This window comes from Podarcis melisellensis (assembly GCF_964234715.1).
Source record: "Podarcis melisellensis genome assembly, chromosome: 4".
NCBI lineage: Eukaryota > Metazoa > Chordata > Lepidosauria > Squamata > Lacertidae > Podarcis > Podarcis melisellensis.
The window spans coordinates 42893951-42916018 of NC_138531.1; the positions used below are offsets into that span (position 1 = coordinate 42893951).

At 40.5% G+C, this 22068-nt stretch overlaps 1 long non-coding RNA gene across 2 annotated transcripts in view; it reads left to right on the forward strand.

Annotated features, from left to right (window-relative positions):
* LOC309368711 overlaps nucleotides 1-22068 on the forward strand; it is a 544492-nt gene that overhangs the window by 255533 nt on the left and 266891 nt on the right. The window contains exons 4-5 of one of the 2 annotated variants that reach the window (XR_014167883.1): nucleotides 5785-5826; nucleotides 17649-18139. This is a non-coding gene — a long non-coding RNA (uncharacterized lncRNA). Of the gene's footprint in view, nucleotides 1-5784; nucleotides 5827-17648; nucleotides 18140-22068 lie in introns of those variants that run through there. The other variant, XR_014167882.1, reaches the window with a different exon arrangement.

Below are 22068 nucleotides of genomic sequence, written 5' to 3' on the forward strand. Positions count from 1 at the left end.
CACTACATGGCTCTGCATGGTGTTTACATACAGTATGCGAAAGATGGAAAGTATGTGTTTGTATCTCACATGTTGCCTGGAACACCATGCATGTGCACAGGGTATAACAGTTCTTTTCATAATTTGCAGAGTGACCCTGAATGAATGCTGCTGGTGGTAGAGTGATAGCTGCAAGTGTATTTGATCTGACATAGCATGATGCAGTCATATCTTGGGCATGTAGCAGTGATAAAGGCCATGCTTTAAAACTTCAGTACTGTAGGTGATTTCCAGTGTTAAGAGCCTTTGTCCATTTCAGTTTCTCATTTTTTCCAATCTTAAATTTGGTTTGCCCTATTTCTGCATACCTCTGCAAATTTTTCTTTTAAAAGAGTCACATGAAAATTTGTACACATATTCATGTGGAACTTTTTCACTTGCTAATTGTGCATTGCACAATATAAAAATATTTGTATACAATGTTGCCCCTATATGCATCTTGTAAGCTATTTTCTAAGATAATGCATTTCCCCCATTATTTTCACTGATGTAACTATTTTCACAACATTTTTCGCTAATGTCTGTTTTTTTCTGACTGGAGAACTGGAGATATGTGAATTTAAAAGGAGAGCTGTATTTTGGTCTCCATATTGGTTTGGGAAGCTTTTAGTAGTTTTGCATTCAAATACAAAGTGAATGAATTTCTCCCTCATCCTTAGCTATAAAATATGCAATCACTACTACAGAATTGGACTCAATTGTGTGTAATAATGTAAGCAATTCATATTAGAGTATTGAACAATGGCAATCTGACATGATTCAGCAACAGCATAGCTTTTAAAAAATTCAACAGCAGTAACAAGTTATGATATACTTATAGGATTTTCTAGCACTAAATTCATAGCTGATTCATTTTAATTGAAATAGATGTTTCATTCCTTGGTCATTTCCTGTTGGTTTCATCCACATTAAAGCATTCTGTTTAATGTGCAAGTTAACCCTAAATCAGTTACCCTTTTAATCACTTCTAATTGGCTTACATGCCAAAGTTTAGCTTCAGGAAAATGAAAATAAAGGGTGTTGGTGGTCGTGTTGGACTTGATCCCAGTAGTTGTCCAAAATTCTGTTGAATTAAGTTGTTGAGCCATTTAACAAGCACTACTATCAGGATTATTTGCCTTTGTAAATACTTTACATTAGTCAGCAGATGGCATTCAGTGTACATTAACTATTTCACCATGTAACAGGAAGCATATGTTTTCCTCCAAGAGACGCTGTTATTTTCTCATTTGCAGTTCTGTGCTAATTTGTGAACTATTTAGTGATAATCAGCCGAGGTGATATTTTATCCCATTCAGTTTGTGTAACAGATTTAATTGACTACACAGTAGTGTAAAATGCAGGTGACGTTTGTTTTAACAGACTTCAGTGATGTGGAAGTGTATGGAAGGTCAGTCATGGACTTTTGGCAGGAAGCTCAGATGCTTTTAGGAAATGTATTGGATGTATTTCCCCTGAGCCTTGAGCAAGAGTGGAGGCAGGATGACATCTCCTGTAATCAAGATTTCAGAAAGCCAAATGCTCACCTAATAGGACTTTAAAATCTATTTCTCAGGGTTAATCTACATTGAATACGAAGTAGAAATGGCACATTTTCTTGTCATAAAGCAGTGACAATCTGCACAGACTGCCCTTTCAATATTTCTGGATGGAAATCCAGCCCTTCTGAACATACTGTTCTCTGGCTTACTTCACATCTATACTCCTGCCCATCTGTCAGAATGGCATAATGCCTACTTCAAAGGTGTTACATTGGCTTCAGTCGGGTTGAATTGCCAATTAAATATAGGATTGAAAGGCAGGAGTGTAGAAAGCTTCATTTTATGCACAAAGAGGATGCTAAGACAGCTTCAGTACATGAAGTCACGACTGCTGTGACATTGGCCTCAATCCGCAAGCAACTTTCACTGACCACTTCTCTCCCGTTGGAATGAATAGTTTTCAAAACTTTCAGTGCACATTCTTCCCTTGTTGGAATGAATAGCTTTTACAGCAGATTTGCTCTTGTGCAAGTCTCACACAAAGTTTCCATGTGACTAGACGTGGAAAAATAATCTCAAAAGCTTTCCTGTTGTTCCAAGACCTTAAGGTGGAATGTAAATATATTTCATAAAGTCGTTTAGTAGCATCCTTTAAACCTGGAGCAGTGAACAGAAATGGTGCCATCCATATGTTGCTGAACTACATTCCTCATCCCTGATCATTGGCCATTCTGTCCGGGGCTGATGGGAGTTGGAGCCCAACACCATCTGATGGGCACCCTGCTTCAAAATACACACACTAGGACATTGAGCAGCACTAGTGACAGACAATTAAAAACAACAGGAAATTAAAATAAAAAGTAAAAATGCATTGGCGTCCAGTGCAGCCAGCTTAAATGCATTGCTTGGCTGGCTGGGCATGAAAGCAGACGATGCCTGGCAATAAGGGCCTCTGATTGGCCCATTTAAACTACAGGTTTTGGCAGGCAATCACACTCAGCAGACTGGCTGGCCAGGGAAATTGCAAGATAGTCGGCTGGCCGCATGAGCTCTGACCTCTCAGGGATGGCAGCTAAGAGCAAGGGGGAGGCAGCCGTCAGCCACCTGTGAAAGGGTGAGCAGCCATTGCTGTGAAAAACAGACTCAGGCAGAAAGATGGTTAGGTGGGGGCTGAAAGGGACCAGTCACATTGTCCATGGCAAAATATTCCATAGTTTGGCACTACTATCCCCTCCCTCTCATATAATACTAGACCTTGGGAAACTCCAATGAAGCTGAATGTTGGAAGATTCAGGACAGATACAAGAAAGTACTTATTCACACAGCATATAGTTAAACTGTGGCATTTGCTCCCATAAGAGAGGGTCACCAACTTGATTAGCTTTAAAAAAGTAGGCTACCAACCCCAATGGCAGTGCTCTGTTTCACTGTCGGAGACAGTAAACCAGGAGTAGGCAACCTAAGGCCCGGGGGCTGGATCTGGCCCAGTCACCTTTTCAATCCAGCCTGCGGAAGGTCCAGGAATCAGCGTGTTTTTACATGAGTAGAATGTGTGCTTTTATTTAAAATGCACCTCTGGGTTATTTTTGGGGCATAGGAATTTGTTCATTCCCCTCCCCCCAAAAAATATAGCCCGGCCCCTCACAAGGTCTGAGGGACAGTGGACCGGCCTACAGCTGAAAAAGGTTGCTGACCCCTGAGTAAAACTCTAAATACCAGTGAGGTCTTATTCATACTTCCTCTTGTCTTGCTGCTTTCCCTCATGGAAAACTACTCTTTAGCCCTCAGTCAGAGCAAATGACAATTCAGGTTTCCCCCAGATTGCCATTTGTTCTGATCTACTGCTGAATCACGAGTTTTCTCTTGGAAAGGAGCAGGGCAAGGGGGAAATTGCTCAACCCCATGCCTTGAAAGCACAGGTCAAATAAAAAACCTCTCGGACCTGGGCTTTCTAGACATGGCACAAGTGTGGAGAAGCTCTGAGTGCGAATCAAACATGAGGAAAGCACTATTGCACTCAGGTGGTGATTGAGGGTTTCCCAAAGGCATGTGGTTGACTGCTGTGAGGACAGGATGGTGGACTAGATCTTGCCCACCAGGCTCTTCGTCTCTTCTGATGACGCCAGAATTAGCCATGGTGGGCCATCTGGGACCCTGTCTCTTGCCTGTCCATGCTAGATGCAGACACAATTACTTCCCTTTGTATACCTCAGATGGAAATTTAGAAACAGTTTGCATGAGCAAATTTGTTTTGTTAAACTGATATTGACAAATACATGAACTATTGGTGCCTTTAATTGCTATTTTTTCAGATTATTTAATAAAATAAGGTTGCCTGTTTACTTTCTTTAAAGGAATGCCTGAAGCATGCTTTGAAAACTCACTTGTCATTCAAAGCTTTGTTTGTAAAAACCCAGCACTTTGATGAATAGATATACATGCTAGTTTTTTTATTTTATTTTTAAAAGGTTCATGATCAAACACCTGCAGAGTTTTTATTCCTTCCTATTTTATAATTACCAACTGGGTTATTGTTAAACTTTCATTTCTACACTGGTAATTTGCTACACATTCTTCATTGTGATCAAGAACAATGGTACCTGTTCTTTGTTGATGTGGGGTTTTAAACTGCATGTGGAAACTTGTGAATTTTGTTCATCTCTGATTATGGATCAGTATATCCACAAGAAAGCCTGTGATATTCTGAGAGCTCTAATGCATTACTAAGCCCATTAGTACATAGCCATGGATATGTCATTATAGTATTTGGTTGCCAAATACCCTGAGTTCTGGCATGAAGCTTGTATTATGTATGCATGGAAGCCAGAAGGCTGCCGGTTTTAGTAGCATTTGGGATGGCATGTGGAGAGATAGAAATACTTTTCTTAACAATTCTCTCTTTGAAACAAAGAGGCAGTCATACTGTAGATATACTAGCTGATGACCTCCTTTCTCCATCCTGTTAATGCTCCTCTGGAGAGGCTCCGCAATGCTATGGCCAAGGAAACCAGGCTGTGGCTGACAAATCATTCCACTGATGGAGATGGCAATTAGACACCTGGAGAGAAGGGCTGCCAAATGACAGATTCACAAATAATGATGACAATCATGATAATGATAATAATAACAGAGAGAAAATAACCCACTGACACAGTACAAGGCATATGATTTCTGGCCAGAATTATTGCCAGAGCCAAAAGAACATGGCAAGAAAGACAATTTTAATGTAACCTTTTGTTTTTTTTGTACAGGAATGGTATAAGTGAAGGTCATCAAAATGTACAAAGTGGTAAAAATAAAAATAAAAAGTGGAGGCAGACTTCAGAATGACTACTGACAACAATTGCACTTCATTAATGTTATGAAAACAAGTCCTCTGAAATAAATTCGTCTCCAGCAGATAATATGTGGTAAGCAGGAGCAGCAAGCATGGAGGAGTGCTGCCACAGACCTGCTGTTCTGGTACCACCATTTCTGCTGCATGCCAGGATGTTCAGGGGACGAAGCAGGATGGCAATGAAATTGGGTGGTCCAGGTTCACAAGGGAGAGGTGCAGATTGGCACCTGCTGGTGTGCCCAAACTGCCATCTTGTTGCCTTGCCATCCCAGTACCTGGCAGTGATGCTGCTGCCAGGAGGCCAGTTCTCCAGTGACACCCCTACCCCCAGCCGCTCCTGGTAATTCAAGAGTTCATGACAAGTTCGTTGCATGCACACTCTTGTTCATACCAGAAGAGTTCTGTGCAATTTGAAAGGCCAATTTACTCAAGTGCTTTTTTTCTTTTAATAAAAAAAGTCTAGGAGTACTCTCGTTTTCCTACTCGTATTGAAATATTGCCCCTCAATGAGGCCAAACTGAGAGTCACAAAATGTTTAGGGGTATGCGTAGCCCTGCTTCCCCCCAGAAAAAAAGCACTGAATTTACCAATAGATTGGATTAACCAAAGGCTGACCACAATGCTCATGATTACAGACGTATGGTACATTATCTAATTCATTTGCCATGAGAAAAAGGATCTGTAAGCATACTAATGTAGTTGATAATGATGCTGAAAACAAGCAAGTTTTTCTTATGGTGAAGATGATCAGTGTGGTCTGATGCTACCATGGGGAAAAGTAAATACAATGGTAAAGAAACTGGTGGTCCTGAGAACTGGCCTCAGCTAAGGTAGCTTGCATACAAAGGTGCAATACAATACAATACCAGACTGAGGCTTCTGGAATATATTATTGTTCTCAAGTGGCATATCTTCCATTCCTTACAGGACTGCAGATTTTGGCACTGTCCAGAGGAAGACCATCACAAGGTAACTGCTCCCATGGGGCTTAAATTTTTTTTAAATGTTTTATTGTGTTACAAAACAAACATTGTGTCTCCATTTTCGAGTCATAGTCTTTTTCACTGTTTGTTTACGTTCAGTAAGAAACACTATTGGTATGCAGTTGGAGAAAGAGGGAACGAGGGAGTTGGAGGGTAATGTTATCTCGTTCTATTGCATAGTGTTAGTGTAGGGTTCATTTGCATCATGTGGGTAGGTCCTTTATTTGTACATTTATTTGTTTGTATTAACATTGTGAGATATTAGGGGGTCCAGAGCTTGATTGGTTGCATTCAGTTGGTTGCAGTGTGGTTTGTATGTATATGTGTGTGTGTGTGTGTGTGTGTGTGTGTGTGTTGTTGGGTCAGATTAGCTCTATTAATTTATATGATTTGGTGGGGGAGAGGTCATTGTCTTATTGTGCTGTATGTGTGATAAAGGGGAGCCACACTGGAGTGAAGGTATCCTCTGTTGCTTGTCCCCATGTTAGTTTAAGTTTGTTGGTTAGCTTTTCTAATAGGGCGGTTTTCCATACATTTTGGCGCCAATGTTCTATGTCCACTCTTGATAGGTCCTTCCAGCGTCTAGTTAAGTTTCTGGCTGCTAAATAAGAGAGTTCTGAGCACCTTGTCATGTTGTGTGAGTTGTCCTGGAAAACAATATGGCTAGTTCTGGTGTTGCTTCTATTACCTGTTTTGTTATTTTGGATATTTCTAGTAGCACTGACATCCAAAAGGATTGAATTTTGGGACGTTCCCATCACATGTGGAGGTATGTGTCTATAAAGGTGCAGCCTCTCCAGCATTTGGATGAGGTCCTTGTATGTATCAGCATCAGCTTCCGTGATGTTAGATACCATTTATCGATAAATTTCAGGGTAAGGTCTCTTCTTTTGGCTGAGATGGATTTAAATGGTGATTTAGACCATATTTTGACCATTGGATGGGGTTTATTTTGTATCCTATGTCATGCTCCAATTGGTGAGGGAGTCTGAAGTGTCTTGGAGTAGTATTTTATATATTGCAGATACCACCCCCTTGCCATGGTCCCGCCTCCTCTCAAAAAAGGCATTGACTAATTTCCCATGGGGCTTTTTGAGATCAGGAAGTGCTGGCAGTTGGGGAGACTGCAGAGTGCAAATGGTTAATGGCAAGAAAACAACAACCACAGCCATTTCATAACAATAAATTAATTCCAAACCTGCATACACCAACAATAAAAGCAAATTCTAAAACACTGAATGAGGCAACAAAGGGAAAATCTTTTTCATGGGTGAATAAACCTTCTCAGAAATTGGAGGAGAGGTTCTGGCACAGCACTAGTTTTTTCAGCAAACTGCAACAGTTGCATTTGGTAATTCTTCAGTGAGTTCCAAATACACTGCCTTGAGAACTATGAAGTTGGATTATCCTTCAGCTTCCCATGTGTAATCTAGCAGGTTCACGATGACTGCAACATCCTACTTGCCAGTGACTTTTTACTCTAACATTGGAATTGTTTCTATGGTTGAGGGTGGTGTTCTGTTCTGCATCGCCAAAATTATAAGGCAAGTGATGTTTGTGCACCGTCTCAGACTTAGCATGAGGAGAGAAGCACTCTATAATTCCAAGTCTGAAATGGGGTCCCTGCCAAATCTTTGTTTCTGAAGTGACAGCAGCATGGTTGCTGCTTGCCTATGCTTTGTTCAGCTGTGTGGCAGAAGCATTCCTTGAGTTGCAGATGGTAAAAAATAGAGTTCATGTTCATGGCAGAATTGCAACGATGGATGTGTTTGGGCAGGAGGACATAAGGTTAAATCCAGTAATTACTGGGAATTGGAGAGGGGCATTTTAAGCCAGATGCATCACTGTTGAGCAATTAGGAAAGGATGGAGATATTTTGGTCTCTGACTTATCTTTAATTTCAGCAGTGGCCAAGAACATAAGTTATGACAGAATGAGAGAAGGACCATCTGGCCTAATTTCTCTGTTGTTTTTGAATGTGTGGGGGTGGGGTGTTTCAACTCAAAGCTCATTCCAAAAATAAAGATATATGAAACTTGAGGATTCTTTTCTATACTGTGTTTTCTTCTGCTCTGCCCCCAGTAGTTACATCAATGCATTATATACCCCCCCCAAAAAATATGGTACTTGCATTATATATTGTTTTCTAATGCTCGGGTTGTTGTGTCTGAGTTTTTAATAAGACTGCTGGTGGAAAAGGTTTCTCTGCCTGCAAAGGAATGTTCCACAGTTCCAGGTCACCCAAACTATGGGTGTCCCTTTCCATGGGGTTTAGAAGATGATTATATATTTTTTTAATAAAATTTTTATTAATTTTTCAAACACATAATAAAAAACAGACACATCACAAAACAAAAACAAACACAACATTGAACATATATCGACTTCCCCATACCTCCCTTTCGCTGCATCCTTATTCCAAAATTCTTTAGCAACTCTTTAGTCAGTTTATCTAATTAACTTCCTTTTCATTAATTTTCCTCAAATTTATTAGTTACAGCTGTATTTCTCTACTTCATACCCCTTGACATCCTAACACTCCTCAATTTTACAACAATTTTTAAGATATATTTTAAATTTCTTCCAGTCCTCTTCCACTGTCTCTTTCCCCTGGTCTCGGATTCTGCTGGTCATCTCTGCTAGTCCCATGAAGTCTGTCACCTTTGTCTGCCATTCTTCCAGAGTAGGTAGTTCTTGCATCTTCCAATACTTTGCCAGAAGAATTCTTGCTGCTGTGGTTGCATACATAAAAAAAATCCTATCCTTCTTTGGCAGATGATTATACAAACAGATGATTATACAAACAGAGGGAGAACAAGGTTTTCAATAGCAACTAGCATTGGCGGAATTCGGGCTCTCAAATTTCAGTGGCACCCTGTGCAATCCTAAAATTTGGCGCCACCTCCCCTCTCACATTCCATTCTACAGCATTGTTGTGGCGCCCCCTGCAGTGTGGAGCCCAGTGCGGCCGCAGCAGTCATGCTACCCTAAAACCACCTCTGCTACTAGTCTGCCTCTGTATACCAGTGGGAATCACAGGTGAAGAGAGTGTTTTTGGCATTTGCTTGCCCCCCTGTGAGAATAGGAAGCTGGACTAGATGGGTCTTTGGCCTGATTCATAATGGGAAGCATTCTCTCCACTTATGATTCCCAGCAACTATTTGGAGGCTGCCTCTGACAAAGGAGGGAGAAAATAGCCATTGTGGCTCGTAGCTATTGATAGCCTTATCTTCCATGAATATGTCTAATCCTCCTTCCAAAGTGTTGGCATCTTGTCAGAGCAAACTGCATAGTTTAACTATGCACTTTTTGAAGGCCTACTTTCTTTTGTCTATTCTGAATATTCCAATGTTCACTGTGTGTTATAAAAAACCTTAACTATCTTAACCTCTTAGCGTATTCATTTATTGTATATTTCTATATTCAGATAGAACCTTTTATGCAGGAGGTGTCATATTTAAGAAGAGAAAAGTCTGTAGTAAAACAAAATAATAGCTGGCTTTGTTTAATGTTCAGTCATTTAACACAATACTTTTGACAGGAAAAACATTCACATCATTTAATTTAGCACATATTTGGAATGCAAATGAAGTATGGATATTTGATAAAAAGGTGTTGCTGTTTGGCTTGTTATAAAGAAAAAATGCTCATGATGGCAGTAGAATTCTTATCATCAGCCCACAATGCATGTTGTTGCTTCCATTAACGATCACATGCCTCATTTGTGAAAAGTGATACAAATTTCTCCAAACAAAATGTCTTTGGTGGGAATCTGCTAACTGCAATGAGAAGGGAAAGGGTAAACATTATGGTAATTGAGGTATATGAAGAAATATCATAAATGTTTTCTTGTAATGATGATGAAACAGGCATTCTAGCTGCTTGAATGTTTAATGTTTAGGCTCAGTGCAAGAACTTTCTCAAAATTAGAAGTGTCCATCTAAACAAAACAAATGGCAGTAATCATACAATGCAGAATTCATGCCAGCCTTTTCTTTGTATTCTTGGTTAGGGACATGGGTAAAAAATCAGTTTAACATCTTTCAGGTTTGAATGGCTCTTTTCAGAACAAGGGAGTCATCCTTCCCCCCCCCCCACTAGGATTCATTTTCCTCTGCTATAAGTGGCAAAAAGCAACAAATAATATGGTTGTAGCCAGTGCTGCCATTTCACTTCGGCAACAGACTTCACTTGCACAATGTAGAATCCTCACCCACATCCTTAAAATCTTGGTGGACTCTCTGGAGCAGACTGGAAGTTATATCTATATATAGTTTCCTAGTTCAAGTGTTTGATGTTAAATGAGCACTCTTCTCATACCCCCCTCCACATTTAAATCAATGCACAGAGGCAAACAAGATTGTGCTGGCTGGTCCCATGCCTGATCTCTGTATGTCCTGCAGCCCTTTCCCCAGCCTTCATGCGTTGGGTGGAACATAGCCATGGGTCCTACAACAAACAAAAAAAACCACACAACTGTATGCACATAAAGGTCCATACCTGTGGTTGGAAATCCTGCTGTCACTATGGTTTCTGATTTTGTGTACCAGCCCTACTCTTGTAAAGTTGTATGTGCATATAGATTGTTATTGTGTTCCACTCAGTGTCCACAGATCAAGATTGGCACCAGTGGCTACACACAGGTTGGGGTAAGGCAAACAGCCAGGATCTCTTTCTCTGTGCATTGATTGAAAGTGTGTGGCATGTAAGAAAATACAATAAATTCTCTCAATTTGAATCCATCTCCTTTCTCTTAACTTTTGTAAATGACAGATGCTTCTAGCAGTTACTGTCAGCTGTACTAGGCAGAAACAAACCACACTTTCCTATTCTTCCTGCTCTAATTCTGGGCAAGGAATTGAAATGAAACTTATTTCAGACATGTGACTTATTGCAGCCTAATCCCACATATGTCTTTATTGCTCTGTCTTATCTCCCCCCTCCTTTCTGGGGAACTAGAGAGCCTTGAATTAAATCCAGTGTTATTAGACCAGTAATAAGTTGCACTGAATAACTCCTTAGGGAAGTGACCAATTAAAGCTGCACTCTAGATAGCTTCACTTATGCAGCAGCAAACCCACTAGCTGGTGCCCGTTTCCTCATTCCTCTCTCTCCAAGGCTGGCAGGAAAACAGGAAGGAAAGCAAGGGGGGGCACCTTCCCACCCAAGTACACATCTTTTAGAGGAAGGATGGGCAACTTGCCTAACCCTGTTAAGGGCCACAAGGAATGTAATCTGAGGACAGGGCACAAGCCAGCTGTGGAAGCAGCTAAAGCCAGCAGCAGACAGAGCATGAGCAAAAGACTTCTTTTTGCACCCTCCTCCACACAGTCTCCCCCCTCTCTTTCTGAAAGGTACCCCCTTTCTCCTTTTCTGATTTCTCTTTCCCCTTCTCCCTCTTTCTTCCTCCATACCTGCCTGAAGAGGGGCAGATCATTTTTGCCAGAGTTCAGAAAAGAAAACTTTTGAAATTAGGACCTTAGGGACCACAGGAGACCCACAACTGCTGCCCTTAGCAGGTTGGGAAAGCATTAACCATCAGCCAAAGAAAGTTTACAGATGAACACTTGAAGGATTTAGGCAGTCTAAATGGGACATTTATGTATCATGATGTATGACTTCTGGAACAGACATACACCTCTGTAAAACATGACCACAAACTAAAATTGGATATGATCCTATTATTACAAGAATGTGGCAAAAACAAATGTAAAAAGAGCTCTTGGAGATGTTCATGAATCTACACATTAACTTTTCCATCTGTCATTTTTCATAAGCTGTTACTGTAGAAGAGCAGGATAAAAATACTAAATAACAACTAAAACAACAACTAAAACTGCAGAGCTATTTCTGGCTTTCTTGTATTGATAGGCTATACACACACTGCTATGCTTCCCCTACTTGAGTCCTTCTTTTGCAGGCACAGGCAGACTCAGCCCTCCAGATGTTTTGGGACTACAATTCCCATCATCCCACCATTGGTCCTGTTAGCTAGGGATGATGGGAGTTGTAGTCCCAAAACATCTGGAGGGCCTGTTCTTTTGCATAGCCAGACTGTATTGTCTTTATAAATGCAAGCCTTAGTTGACACAGCCCATAGAAATGGAAGTGGGGGCAGATCAAAAGCTCATGGGAGCCAAATTCATAGGAATTCAAGTGGATACAGTGAAGGAGAAAAGGAATTTAGGTGTACTCCTCTCTGATCTACAAAGGTATTTGCATGCAAATCATTTTACAGTCCATTGTTTTTGCTCTCCTGACAGCTGTGTTTGTACACCTGCCTCCTCCTAGGGCTTAATTGAATTTCTGTCCTGCCTTTGGATCAATGTACATTGTACACTATATTTTAGGGAATATTGTATTTGCTTTACTAAGCAAACAGGTTTAGTTCTCATCTCATCTCAGCCATTCTTATATCAAGAATTTCTTCTAAAACTGACATATACAATTATCTGACTTCCCTCCAAGCAATGATTTCCTTTCTTTCGGAAATGGGATTCCTGATAAATATGTAGATAGCCCTTACCACTTCAGACTGATGTGAGAATATCATTCATGCCAGAGCAACTTTCTGGCCTCATCTTGGCACTCTGCATTCCAAATGGTGCTTCTGGTGTAATTATTCCTGACCCGGGATTAGATTCCGATACATTTTTTTAAAAAAGATTCTTTTTCTATTTATTGATATCAGACCGAGTGCATCTCAAGTGTCACAGAACTGTAAGCTGCCTCATTTATATATTGGCTCTCAGAGAGTTCATCACAGAACCCTGCTTACTCAACCAAAGCCCTAGGAGCCTAAGTGCCATGGATAAGAAAATGGTTCTATTGCGGGAAAATATTTTCATTCTTTCATGCATCTTTCCAGCACAATTACTTCAGCTCAAGCTGGGGAATTATGAGGGAGACATTGTGCAGTCCCTCATCGTTTCAATGGATATGAGTCAAGGGAGCATTTTGGTGCCTTGTGCCCCATGGGTTAGACAAGCATACCTTCTACTTGAGCTACATCTCTCCCCCCCCTGCACCCCGCCCTGAGTTGGCAGGGTTTTCAATAGCAGGAGGGCCACTACCACATCCACATCGCTGCAAGACAGCTGGGGAGAGGGAGGAGGGCATTAAGATTGCTCCAGGGATTGGGCCCCATGTCATTGCAGGCCAGCTCAGCCCCTCCACACCTCTGGTATGCCCCTTCAGGGCCGCCTTCTGTTTATGGCTGTTGGGCATCCCATAGGGGACCCTCCCACCCGTCTGCACATTCGACAGGTGAACAGGGGAAATGCCACACAATTAAAGGGATGTTTGAGTCACTCCATTGGAGGTCAGCTTAACTGGGAGAGCTGGGTGAAGGAACATCTCTATGCTCTTCAGTAACAACATACAGTTGCCCTGCACAAGAGGGATGGGAATTGCTCTGCCTGGCTGCCATTTTACACAGTTACTAGGGAGTATGTCCCACTGAACTTAATAGGGTAGATTTCACAGTGGATTGTGCTGTTAAAAGCATCCAAACCTGCCAGTTGTTGTGATCACCTTACCTTACCAACGAGGCACTTTTGCATTCATTTCAATGGAGGAGAGTTAAACACATGCCTTCTTCATTGAAATTGACTAGATTGAAAACTGGTTGCATTGCACCTTTGTTCTCTAAATATGTGATCCAAGATTGCCAAGAGGTCAAACTTTAATTTGAATGTATTGATGGGCAAACATGTAAGTTTCAGTCTCTCGCTTCTCCCATCTTAACCTCAGTCCTCCACATTTCCACATCAGTTTGTGATTTTGTTCAGTCCTAATGAAAATTCCCCAGCATTTTAGGGCAAATTTCTCCCAATGTACAAATTTTTGTATGCAGTTTGGCCTGGTATAGAAATGCTTTCAAAGCCATTTACATTTTGCTTGTTGTTTCCACTAAAATAGCCATTTATATACACATATCACACTGTTATACCCATTTTTTTACACATTATTTCACTGGAGAACTGCACTGCAAAATTCAGAGACTTGCAAACTTCAAAGGATGTCTGTGTTTTGGTCTGCATCTTGTTTTTGGATTTACGTAAGTTCACTTTTAAATGAGAACTGAATCAGATTACCCCCCCCCCCATACAACTGCACTCAGTGATGACACACATCCTTGAAAATAAGGAAAACACCACCGTGTAGGCTTGTCATCTACAATTCTGCTGGATCATTCATATTTCATTGTGCTTTGTTATGGCAGCTTGTTTTCCAGAAATCAAGATCCTCTGACATGCGTATTTATTTCTATTAAGCTTAATGAGTTTTTCTCCTCAATTACTTGTACAACTTTATTTACACACATTTTCCAATGCTAGCAGACCATGCTCTTCCTGTTCAATATTATGACAGCAGAAGTGAGTGCACCATGGCTGCTAAATACATTTACCTGCATAATTTTACCCACGTTTACTTTTCACACAGCCAGCTCTTTGTTCTTACCGTTCAGTTTATCCTAGCCAAATTGATGGCTCTAATATATGATTCCCTCCCAGAACAGGATCCATAAAGACTCACTGGACCTGAAAAAAAAGCTCATCTGCTTGTGTCCTTGTTGGGAACAAGAAATCAGATGGTATGACCCCTTTGTTAGTCAACCTTCACTGGTTACCAGCTCTCTGACATATTGACAAGAATGTTTTACGATTTGATTTTATTGTTTATTAGGTAGTTCATCTGCTTCTCTTTCTGAATTGATGACTTAGAGCAAACCCCTTTGCTCTCTGAAAGCAGCACGGGCTGGAGTACAATGGCATGTGTCATTTTCTTTGAAGTGCGCTTGATGTCTTTAGACTATAAAATTAGACGACCTGCTTGTATAGTAAAATATGAAACTTCCAGGGGAAAAGTACTGTTTACGGTAATGTTATTATTATTCTTTTGCACCATAGTGCCAATATTATCGGTAGCTTGAAAAAGTTCCCTAGACTATGGGAAATAGGTGAATAGAATTGTAAGTTTGCTTCTGCTAAGGCTGGGGTTAAGTAGGCTGTAGTTCTCCATCGAGCCACCAACGTAGCCCTCCATGCTATGTGACTTAGGCTGGCTCAAATTCAAAGGGCTTGTCTAACATCTACCTCCTTAGTATGGACATCAAAGGAGGTTTTCTAGAGGCCTCAAATTATTATGGACTCCTCCACACAATTTTTCAATGCTGCATTCATTCTGATTTGCTTGCAGAAACTTATCTAGAGATTGGACTATGCCCAATCTTCATTAAGCATCAATCCTGATTTGCTTATGTGGGACTTATATGTCTTCCCACACTTTTCAGTGCATGTCCATTCAAAAAGTCAGTTTTTTTAAAAAATAAAAAGAATTTGTACTGCTAATGAGACAGAATGTTTTCATCCATTTTAACTGTGAAAACCTATTTTGAAGCATGTCTTTGAATCCTGCTTGCAAAACAGTGGCAATCTGGAAGCACCTAATGAACCTTTGTTGGCAGTTCCTGTATGAGAGCCCAGGAGAGCAAAAAAGTATAAAAGGAACCTCCTTTCTAAACTGGGCAAAGATATGGATGGGTGGGCAAGGCTATGAGGCTATATTCAGGTTCAGAGGCTGCACACCTCTAAATACCCCCATGCACAAATCCTGTTAGCACTCAGCAGGTGAGCTTGCTATTAGAGGGAGTGCTTGGTGAGTTTATAGATAAACTTCATGGGTAGAAAACAAGGTGTCAGGATTTCTGAACTTGTGTTCTCATAATAACTGTTCATATAAATTTCAGAATCAATATTTGTTTTTGAGTATTCATTTCAAAACTTTATGGTCCCTTATCCAGTTGAGTGATGTTTAAATCCCATTGAAATCAATTGAGCTTAAGTTATTTGTGAAAAGCTTGTCCCATGATCTTCAATGAGACATAAATGCAACTAACTCTAGCTAAACTGGGACCATGCCGTTGACTCTGTTCATTTCCTCTTAATTTGCACTTGATGATTGTGATCAAATCAGAAAGGGGAAAGGACTTGAGAACGATTGATATTCTACTTTAAAAACCCTTTCTTTTCTTTGTCTGCTTTCCCCCCTGTATACTGCTTTAAAGAATGCTAAAGCAAATGCTGATCTTAATCAGATCTGACCCTAAGTACTACACACTTCTATTTTAATATCAATATTAGAAACTTCAGATAAAGATTTGAAAGGGCAGGCCTAGTTTGACTATGCATTATAATTAAGGCCACAAAAAGGTGAACACATATTACCTAAACAGAGGTTAATTTTTCTTTCATGTACTTCGGCTTTTTACTTTTGTAAATTATTGATTCCTCTGCCTATTAGTCATTGCACATTAAGCGGCTCCTTTGGAAATGACTTTCACCCCCTCAGTATTCATGGAAGCGGAAGAAAAGCTTCTTAGCGGCACAGTGGGGTGAACTTAGCTGTGGCTCCATCCTCTCTCAGGCAAGAAGCCTATCTATGTATGTACCTATGAACCTGCATAAGAAGAGCAGCCCTGCTGGATCATACTTAAAGGCCTATCTGGTCCAGAAGCCTGCTTCCCACAGTGGCCAGTCATATGCCTATGAGAAGCCCACAAGCAGGGCATGAATGCAACAGTCCCCACACTTTCTGTTGTTTCTAAGCAACTGGTATTTAGAAGTATGCAGCTTCTGGAGATAGATGGATAGCCTTGTCCTCCACTGATTTATTTAATCCTGCTTTAAAGCCACCTAAATTGGTGGCCATCACTACATCTTGTGGTAGCAAATTCCATAGTTTAAACTATGCACTGTGTGAACAAGTACTTGCTCTTGGGTGTCCATGTCCTTATTACAGGAATTATAAGGATTTACACCCCATTCCGCAACATATGCTCAGCATAGCTTATGAAGAAATAATGACAGTCTCAGGCTATTGAATGGATGTATGAGCATTCACTTGGGATGGCTAAATAATGTAATGTGCCATGTGAGAGACATACCCTGGTGGCCCTTGCAATGCTGCAAAGGATATTTGGCCATAATTCTCAGATCATAAACATACTTGCTAGGGAGTAAGTATTCTTGAGCTCAGTGGGACATAACTTAAGAGTAAATGTGTTTAGGATCACACTGCCACTGTCATCTTATTTGAAATAAGTATTTTACATTTTCATATTTATCTATTTTAACTTTTTAATTCTATTTATATACCTGTTTCCTTTCTGAGTCAATGGTGGCGTCTGAATAAATAGGCTTCTTCTCTGGTAATGGCAAAGTTATGGCTGCAGATGTGGCAAAGTTTTTGCTGTTGATGGATGGGGTAGTGACTCCCCCAGCAGGCTGCTGTTCTTCAGCAGAAAGGTCTGGGCAGCTTGAGGTTTTTATCCACCTCTCAGCTGGGAATAGACTTGCTACTTCTGCCTACCTTCTGTCTCTGCAGAATAATGCAAACATGCTTCCTTTCTCTTCAGTGTGGGAATGGTTGTGGATTTATTATATTCATAGCTTGCTGGGTTGCTTGCTATTTTTCTATGAAAGTAAGCATTCAGAAGGTTGTTGCCTACCACCCCAGTAACCTTTTCTCAACTCCTTATGCACATATAGGGAGATCAGGCCTCTAGGCTACAATTTCAAATCAATTAAGCTGGAGTAATTGCTCCATTGAAAGTAATATGATACTTTTAAGTACTTGGGCTTAACTGGGTCCTATTCTGGCTGCTGTTTCCCCAATCAACGTAATTGTTCCAGTGAATGTTCACACACGACCTTTGCGTAGATTTAGCGTTCTCATTATGGCAGATGATGGGACTTCCTCAAAGGAGTAGCTCCAACCTTTAGCATGGCCTTTTTCTTTTTACAGGTATTCTGTCTCTTGTGTATTGTCCCAGTTTTTAAATCTAGAAATGAAAGATGAAGCAGTGGCTGGAAGAGGTACCGATGCACACAGAAAACAACTTCTAGCAGAGTTATCAGCTTATCCTCCTTGAGCCTATAGAGTAAATTTTAATTTATATCTCTCCCTTCAGTACCTGAGCATTGATTTTTATTCGGGAGATAATACCGCTCCATCAGGGAACTGGCTCCTTGCTTCACAGACCCATTCTAAGTTAACAATGTCAAAAGTTAAAACGGCAGCCAAAGTTCTAAAACATTTCTCAGGAAAAAGTGTCATATTTGTTTCTGACACTTAGTTAAAAAAAGAAGAAGTGCTAATGGATTCAAGTGAGGGAACATTTCTACAGGCTGTAGGGAGAGACCATCAGGTGCAACTTGTCCATGAATGAGAAAAATGCACATTTAAGAAGGGCAAAGTTAGCACTTAAGATTTTATGTGTGATAGATTACCCAGGATGACACAATTGTTTGATGTTTCACAAATGCAATGTAGGAACCAAAATCCTAAATAAACAAAACAATGTTTTATTCTGGAGCCCAGTGATAACATTTTTGAGTATGGCTGACAAAACAAACAGACTATAGCATAGCCTCACCATCTGCCCACAACTAGTTTAGGGTTTTTTTTAGTCAATACGGTTCTGATAAACGTTTTGTTCATTTTTCCTATTGTTTTTGTGTATGGAAATGGATGTATTCTGTTTTGTTTTTGTCTTTAAAAAAGATCACTACAGAAATTACCTGGGGGGGGGGGCGACGATGACGACGGACTTTGGTTTCCTAACAACTCAAACATATGGAATCTGAAGCCGTAAATACAACCTGGTGTGTGTATGTTACAGTTTGACAGTGGAATGGACTCCGTTGGGATGTTGTGGACTCTGCTTCATTTGAGGTTTTTAGGCAGAGATTGGATGGCGACCTGTCAGGGATGCTTTAGTTGAGATTTCTTCATTGCAGACAGTTGGACTAGATGACCCTTGTGGTCTCTTCCAACTCTACAATGCTATCATTCTATGATTCTGTGACACACATGTGGAGTAGGGTTCAGAGCATGCCCACTGTCCCCCAACCTGCTCATGTTCAACAGACCTTTGGAAATTCTGAAAGTTTGCTTAGTGCATGGACGTTGACTTAACTGAAATGTCAGGGAACCTGTGGTCTAAACCACTGAGCCTTTGGGCTTGCCAATCAAAAGGTCGGCGGTTCGAATCCCCGTGATGGGGTGCGCTCCCATTGCTCGGTCCCTGTTCCTGCCAACCTAGCAGTCTGAAATCACGCCAAATGTGCAAGTAGATTAATCAGTACCACTCCGGTGGGAAGGTAAATGGCTTTTCCGTGGGCTGCTCTGGTGTCAGTGTTCCGTTGCACCAGAAGCGACTTAGTCATGCTGGCCACATGACCCGGAAAAACTGACTGTGGAGTGGACAAACCCCAGCTCCCTTGGCCTGTAAAGCGAGATGAGCACTGCAACCTCAGAGGCATTTGTGACTGGACTTAACTGTCAGGGGTCCCTTTACCTTTACCTAGATTACATGGAGAGAGCCATCATGTTTATATGTCAGTAGTCAACCTCCTCTGATGTGCCACGGTGCATATATGCCAAAGGCATTTGAAAACAAATTGCTATCAGAGAGGCACACAGGTGAATGAAGAGCTCAGGCTCTTTGCTGTCAAAGTTTTACTTAAATGTTTTATTGACCGTCATTCAATGTGCCTTGTATATTTGCTGAAGAGTTTACGAGATTTTTTTCAGTTCAGCCCATGTTGTAATCATGCATATGGAAGGAACTCAAGCATAACGTTTTGTAATTAAGATTAATGCATGGCTGTAAGATCTTCGGTGCTTGCAGGATTTTAGAAATCTATTAATTTCTTATTAGTTTCAGTATAATGATTAAACCTTTTAAATGGAAGGCAAAATAAACTGCTGAACCCAACATTGCAAGAGACCTAGCATGTGCTGTTCATTTAAGCACTTTCAGTGATTTAATTATATTTGATCCCATAATCCTTTCACTGAGTTGGAAATTCAGAAGTTTCATTTAGATTTAAGTGATGGTTAATGAGGGCAGTGGGATATCTTTTGTGGTGCACAACTTGTGAATAATGCAAACTATAACTCATATCTCTTTCAGCAAAGAAAGCAGAAGCAAATCTCACTGAGAGTATGTTCTCATTACAGAGGTTAAGTGAGCAACATAGAATAAATTATCAAGTTCTCATTGCACACACAGGCTATAGCGAGGAAGACAGCCTTTCATGAGCTAGCCAGGCTTTCCTTGTGGAGGCAGAAAATCAAACTCTGTAGGCATATATTTGGAGTTATGTCAACAATAAAAGCCCCATGGATGTGTTGCAATCTAGAACGCATCCAAAATCTTTTACTCTCTCACTTATATCTATATCATGTTCTTCCTTCAAGGAAGGTTTAAGATGGCATATACACAAGGTGCGTACAGTGGATTTCAACAAATCCAGAATCTTGAACTGGTCACTCCAGACAGATTTGGGACTGGTTCAGACTAGGCATCAATGGAGAGGGAAAAGATGCTGACCCACAACTTGTCACTTGTAGCTTGCCTACCGCAAAGGGATTATCAGTATTTAGCTGTGATGCCCTTTTAATTTGCAAGAATGGGAAGGTTTGGGTTGTGGTTTCTGCAGTGGTCTTCATTCTCAGCCACTGGATCTCTGGTGAATTTCATATCAACTAAATCAGGCTTCCTCAGCCTTGGCCCTCCAGATGTTTTGAGACTACAATTCCCATCATCCCCGGCCACTGGTCCTGCTAGCTAGGGATCATGGGAGTTGTAGGCCAAAAACATCTGGAGGACCGAGGTTGAGGAAGCCTGAACTAAACGAATTGCCTTAATTGGGCTGCATCATTGTGAAATTGCATGCTTGTTATTCCCAATTCTCCAGCCAGAGCACCTGTGCAAACACACAGTTTGTTTGACCCCTGCATGCTCCCCCAACCACTGCAATAAAGCATCCCAACAAATTTGCTATTTTAAAAAGTGGATGGGTAAGATTGCAACAGGCAGCACATGACATAAAAATTTAAAATTCGGTAATCATTCTCACTGCAGCCACCCTGCCAAACCAAGGTAGCCACATCTGCTTCCAGCCTTTGAGCTGTTTCCTATGCCTCACTGGTTTTCCAGCATGAGATTTTTTAATTTCATGGTTATGTCTTAAAACTGGTTTGCCCAACCTAGTAAGCAAAACAATGGAAAAATCAGCAAGCCCTCTCTTACATTTCACAAGAGTTTAGAAAACCTTGATTATGTCAGAGTTTTTTCGTGCTTGACTTTATTCTTCTTCCTGAATCTTTGGTTAGATTTTTGCTTATCAATTTTAATCTGTTTGATGCTTTGCATATTGTTTGATGTTCAGTTTTAAGAATTGTTTTATTGTTCTGCTTTCTCCTTTTATGATCCACCTTAGGGAGAGATAGTTTTAAAGGCAGTACAAAGATTTCTTAAACAAGCAAGCAGGTGTTGGAATGTTGAAAAATAAGAAAATAGGAAAACTGGGAATTTTCAAAGCCACTAAAATAATGTTGGGTAGCTATTAATGCCGCCTCCAACAAAAAATAAACCTGTGATAGGTATGCCTTCATTAATAATATTAGTGATTTTCCGCACCAGATAGATGGCCAAGAACTCTACAGTAATGCAAGACGACAGTGAATCTTTCATCTGAGAAGAATATAATATTTTGTCCTGACTTCAGATACTACCTTACCAATTAAGTCTATCAGCAAATGCTGTCTAAATTTTTAAATGAGATCAGAGACTTGGTGCCTCAAACCATATGCCTCCAAAAGAGAAGAGGGCACTGCAGGTACTGGATGTAAATGCAAATGTTGTAATAGTGCCTAAAAATAGTGGAAAGATTTCTCAATATAGACTATTTTTCATTAGAAATCAAAGTTAGGGCTCTCAGTCTCTAGGTACACATTAGTAATAATGATTATTTCCTAGAAGGGGAGAATGCTGAAGTCTCTACTACGAATACTTTCAAATTAAAGTTCATTCAGCTAAAAGGGTTACTTACTCATGGGCAGAATTAGAGGAAATTTTCCATTACCAAGATATGCTAAGCTGCCTTTTGGGCAGCTGGCCAACTTTTAAAAAGGCATTACAAGCTTATCTCAAAAAATGTGTATTCCTCAGTAATAACTCAGGGAGCCCTTTGCATTCCTTGTAGATTTGGTTAGAATCCCAATTTGCGTCTTCATTGTTTTGATAGAGCTATCCAATTGCATTGAATGAGCAAAGGTAGAAGAAGAAAAAAAGCATTTCACATGATTGTTTGCCTCAAGAGGGCAATTCTCTTTGCACAAGCACCTTTCCTGAAGCTTGAGCCTCAGTCTCTTA